At 51.1% G+C, this 5,439-nt stretch overlaps 1 protein-coding gene across 1 annotated transcript in view; it reads right to left on the minus strand.

Moving 5' to 3' along the window:
- LOC102372881 (prolactin-releasing peptide receptor-like) overlaps window positions 1-5,096 on the minus strand; it is a 16,426-nt gene extending 11,330 nt beyond the window's left edge. Inside the window, exons 1-2 of the mRNA XM_006023046.3 lie at window positions 5,022-5,096; window positions 4,046-4,166 (exon numbers count right to left, since the gene is read on the minus strand). The gene's annotated coding sequence lies outside the window, so the exon portion shown is untranslated. The remainder of the gene's footprint in view (window positions 1-4,045; window positions 4,167-5,021) is intronic.
- Between the last annotated feature and the right edge of the window lie 343 nt (window positions 5,097-5,439).

Below are 5,439 nucleotides of genomic sequence, written 5' to 3' on the forward strand. Positions count from 1 at the left end.
CCTCTTGCCCCCTCTACCGGCTGCTGCCTCTCTCTGCTACTGTATTCAGCAAGGGGCTTGATTTCTTTATGCAACTGTCAGTCAGAAGTAGCTCCTTTGAAGCTAGGAGGGAATGAGTGTCCAGGCTGGAGCCCTCAGTTCAATAGGACCACAGCCCCTTTTTGCCTGGAGCTCATGGGGATTTCTATCACGCACCAAAAAGCAGTGAACAAGGTTATTACGGCTTGAGAATGGTTGAAGATGCAGCTTAGATATAGCCCCCGTGTCCTACTATTGTAACCGTTGCTTCAAAACCCTCATTCTTCCGAGACAGGCTATTACAATCAGTCAGAGCAATGGTTAAAAACTCCTCTGTGTGCATTTCCCAAAATGGAAAATAAAACCAGCTACTGGTTCATGGAGGCAGCAGGTAATAGATTCTGGGAGTAAAGTTCTTTAACTCTTCCATAACCCCTATTTTTCACAGAATCATAGAAAATGAGGGTTGGAAGGGACCTCAAGAGGTCATCTCATCCAAACCCCTGCTCAAAGCAGGACCCTCCCCAACTAAATCATCCCAGCCAAAGCATTGTCTAGCCAGGCCTTAACAACCTCCAAGGATGGAGATTTCACCACTTCTCTAGGTAACCCATTCCCATGCTTCACCACCCCCCTAGTAAGAAAGTTTTTCCTAACATTCAATCTAAACCTCCCTTGCTGCAACGTGAACCCATTGCTCCTTGTTCTGTCATCTGGCTCCATCCTCATTGCAACCCCTCTATTCCTGTGGTGTCGGTACATTCCTTTTCCATGTAGAGCATAGGGCATGTTCTTGGCAGTTGTCCAAATTCCTGATAAATTAAGCTAGAGAGCCAGTTTCTGTACAGAACCTTCCACTCAGGTTGCTTCCCGGTGCATCTGTGCCATTACTCTTTTTAGACAGGAATTTGGGGCACTGGGTCACTTATTGCTAGTGATGTGTTTCCAGGTGCTGGTGAATGACTTCCACACTCTGAAAGGGTCTCCACTCTCAGACAAGACAACAGATTCTCTGACTCATGGCAGGCCCCTGTCCAACCTGCTGTCTAGGAAATATTATCCATCGTATCCAAGCACTATGTCCATCCAGTTTAAATTGTAACCAGCCTTATGCGTGCATCTCTCTTTTCTTAGAAAATTTCATTCCATAATGCATGCATCTCCACGTGCAATTAGTGCAGAGTAGTAAACTCTGGTGCAGTTCATGCCGGAGTTTATTTGTCCTGAGCACAGTGTTTACACATGTGCCTGGGACCACAGCGCATTGAGCTGGAGGAAAGCAGCCTTGGGCTGGCAGGGGGGTCAGCCCCAGACCCTGGGTGGGGGCATCAGGTGGCGGAGGGGCTGGCTGGGGCATGAGGGTGCTACTGCGAGGGGTTGGCTGGCAGGCAGCCCCCATACTGAGGCACCCTCATGCCCAAGTCAGCCCCAGTCACTGTCTACACATGCATTTCGGGACACTTAATGACTCTGCCGCAGGATTGGACTTGTCTCAGACAAGTGGAGTTAATTAATGTACTGCACCCCAATATGGGTGCAGGTGTAGATGGTGACGCTTTACTGCAGAGCAAATTAGACAACTCAACAGTAAAGCGCGTGTGTGGATGCACCCAATGAGATGCGTGTGTGCAGTATCCGCAGGAGTCCCAGTGCCTTAACTGAGAGGCAGGATCTGCCCAGGAGACAACTTTCCTTATTACTGCTAAGCCATACAGGAAGGAGACAGAGCTGTACAGTACCTGCCTCATTCAGCTCCCTACCCCAGCAGGATACAACGGCTTCCTTCCCCATTTCTGTCTATTGGTGCGAGAAGTAGGCACTGCACAGTGCAGAATCCACAGGCTCACTGAGGCAGGCAAGGTTAGCGCGGGGGGATCATTTGTGTCACCATTGCATTTGCATTCCCTGTGTTCATGATCAAATGATGAATTGCCTTCACGTAACAAATCTCCAGACAATCAGGTTATTCTCTCTCACTCTCTCTTTTCTTTTTTTTTTTTAAACAGGCACCACTTATTACCTCCAGTCTCAGCCTATTTCACTTTGCAAAGTGCTTTGGTTACCAGCTGTGTGAGAGACTCCACATAAAATAAACAGGCATTCATCTCTGCCCAGATGCAGAAATCTCTTGGTGTTACTTATGTTACCTATGGCCCTGTGTGTATACAGATTTAATCATCCTGAAATACTTTGCAAGCCTAGACAGAGATACTGCACAGCTCTAGAGGGATCAGCCTCTCCCAGCAGGTGCACAGTGCTCTTCAGCCCAGTACCTGAGTGCCTCACAGTCATTCACTAATAAGGTGCTTGTGCTACCCCTGAATGGCAGGGCACTGACATGATCCCTCTTTATGGTAGGAGAACTAAGGTGCAGGGCAGATCTAGAGACTTTAGGGCATGCTGTACAAACGTACAGCAAGGGAGGGTGGAGAGGACAGGGCTAAAGAGGCTGCCGCTGCAGGCCCTGAAAGCACTGGTTGATAAGCTCCTACCAGCTGGGAAAGGAGAGAGCCACAGGCTTGGACTTTGACAGGAGCATGAAAAGAGGGAGCAAGGGAAGAAACCTTTCTGATGGCATCACACAGACCTGGACCCCAGGGCATCCAGTACTGCATGGAGTCATTTACACCAGTGGAAACCAACTCGGACAGACTGCCCGAGGGGCAGCTGACCCTGCACAATCCACGTGGTCTCTGGCCTCATCCTCCAGGGGCCAACACTCAGAATCATGAAGGAATCAGCTGGCAGGGCCCCACGGAGGTCATGTCTAGTCCCCCTCACCCCCAACCCCCGCTCAGTCTAAATTATTCCAGCCAAGCACGCGTCTAACCTGTTCTTAAACACGTTGGGAACAAACCCTCACATGCAACTATGAGGCATGGTGCCAGATGCTCCCTTAAACCTTCCCCAGGTAAAGTACAGGGCCAAAAGCCAGGAAGGAGTTTTGTTACAACACTCTCACGAGGTCCAAGGAAGATGGAGAGGACTTCTCTGCTAAGCACCCATCTAGGATCCGTCTCCCCTCTCCAGTGCCATGGCAGCCAGCAGCCACGAGAGTCCAGGTACTGCCCCTCTGCTCCGCATTGGACCCAAGGGCGCAGGACAAGACAGCCCTCCCTGATCCCCAGAGCCATGCACCTCGTCTGCTTGCTTGTTTGGCTTGCTTCAGTTGTTTCCATGGTGTTGAGGATCGTCCATTAATTAGCTGCCTGTTGCTATGGTTATATCAAAGTACTCCATGATGTGCTGTCACATAAGAGGGAGCATCAACTCTGGGCCCAAGGACCCTGAACAAGGTCATTAGAAATAAGAAAAACAACGTGTGGGAGAGAGATGGCCACTCTGCCAGTCTGGGGCTGCAGCTCAAAGCCATGGCCTGTTGTCTAGGTGGGGGAGGCTTGGAAATGGAGAGGGCTGTGCTGCCGTTGCATGGATTATCATTGACATACCAGAGAAAAAAACCCAATCAGGGCATGTGACCACAGCCAGAAACTGGAGAGTCTTAATCCCAGTTCTGCCAGTGACTCACTCCATGGCTAGGCCAACGTCACTTTGCAGCTCCATACCTCTGTCTACCCACCTCCAACAAGTAGATGTTAAGACTGGAGACAGCCATAGCACTAACCTATTGCATTTATCTCTCAATAAAGGGCATCAACTCTGGCTGAAAGCCAGTCATCCCACACCCACCAGGCTGCTACTTTGGAGCCTGCTGCTCCAGTATTTGAGTTTTATTTGATATTTTTTACTGGACCAACTGTAGAGTTGGGAGAGAAGTTAGACACAAAAGGACCTTTCCTCAGGTCCTGAAAGCTGGTCCAGCATCTTTCCTAACTCTACAGCTGGCCCAGGAGGATATCTCCAGAAAACCCTCGCCTCTCCTACATTTCCTGGACCATCAGGGCTACGATACCGCAACCGTGCTAGTACCGGCATGCCTTTCAGCACCTCCTTTGCTGACCAGAACCTGGGTGCAGCAGAATGGATGTGATGGCACACTGGGCAAAGACCTGGGCTTGGCATTTACCTTGGAGGGTGGAAGCTCTTCTTAGCTTATTGCCAGTGAGTTTCAGAGCCCAGGCCTGGCTCAGGGATGGGTTTGCGTTCTGCTGCAGGGGCTGACGTTCCATCATTTTAAGGGCAGGTGGCTGTTGGAGGAGACATTGGGAGTGTTAATTAGTTAGCGCTGGCAAGCTGCTCCAGAAAATGACGGTGCCGTTGCACCACTAAACAATTTTTATTGCCCCACGGTTCCTCTCAGCTGCTTCTCACCCTCTAATTGTCATTGCTAAATGGAGATGTTTTTTAAATGAGGCAAAGACATGACTCTAGCAGGGCCAGCACATCTGGGCACATCCACACCACCACCCTGTCACACCCAGGACTGCCACCTAGACTGAACTCCTGCCCCTTGCTCCCAATTTGCATGCACCCAGGGAGAGCAGACGGCCCGAGTGCACACCCCGATGCCACCCTTGGGCTCCTGCCATGTCTGTACAGCCCAGCCGGGGGAGTTCAGTACCAGATACTAGCTTGGCAGGGCTAGAGGACCCAAAAAGGGTTGGTGCTGGGAATGACACAAGGGGAAAATCAAACCTAGCTAGGTCCCACAGCCCCAAGTAGCCTGCCCATCTGGGGCCAGTTGGACAGTGAAGCTATCTGCCTCCCAGCATGATTCGTACTATTCCTTTGGTGTCTAGGTACTGGGGGCTGTATATCAATATATCCCTGCCTGAAAGAACCTAGTGCCAAGCTCCTGTTTTGAGGTACCAAGCTCCTGTTTTGTTGATCTGGTCCATAGACAAGGCTAAGGGGGAGGAGAGAGGAAGAACTGCTATCCCTGTCTTAGAGCTGGGGGTTCCTCTGTGTGTCTAAAACTACCCACGGGGTAGAATACAAATGACCACAAACAACTGCACGGGGCACTCAGCCATGGCTGCCTGACTTGTAACGAGACTGTAATGCAGCCCTAAAGGGGAGGCACACCCTTCCGGCACTCTCACCTGCAGTCTCCTCTAACACCGCTGCAGCCCCGCAAACCAGGCTCTGCTCCGCACCAAAGAGCTCTCAGGTGCACGAAGGAACCACAGGAAGAGATTAGTCCCCAGCTGCGATTGCAGCAGCTTTGGAGACAGCCAGGCAGCGCAGCTCAGATTGCTGTTGTTTGGAACCATCTGTGAGACCGGAAAAACTTTAATGAGAAAAAGCAAGCCCTGGCGTCACCAGCCTGGCTGTCATCGAGACTGGGCTCAGGTGGAGCTGGCAGTGGGAGCCTGAGAGCACAGACTTGTCCACATTACTGATGTTGATGCCAGTGCCGTGTCATCAAGGCTGGTGCTCAGCCTCTCGGCACACGCATCCCTGCCCCAGGGTTAAAACACACAGTGCCCCACTTCTGCTTTCCCTCCCAAGCCCGGACAT

The sequence above is a fragment of the Alligator sinensis genome, unplaced genomic scaffold, assembly GCF_000455745.1.
Source record: "Alligator sinensis unplaced genomic scaffold, ASM45574v1 scaffold98_1, whole genome shotgun sequence".
NCBI lineage: Eukaryota > Metazoa > Chordata > Crocodylia > Alligatoridae > Alligator > Alligator sinensis.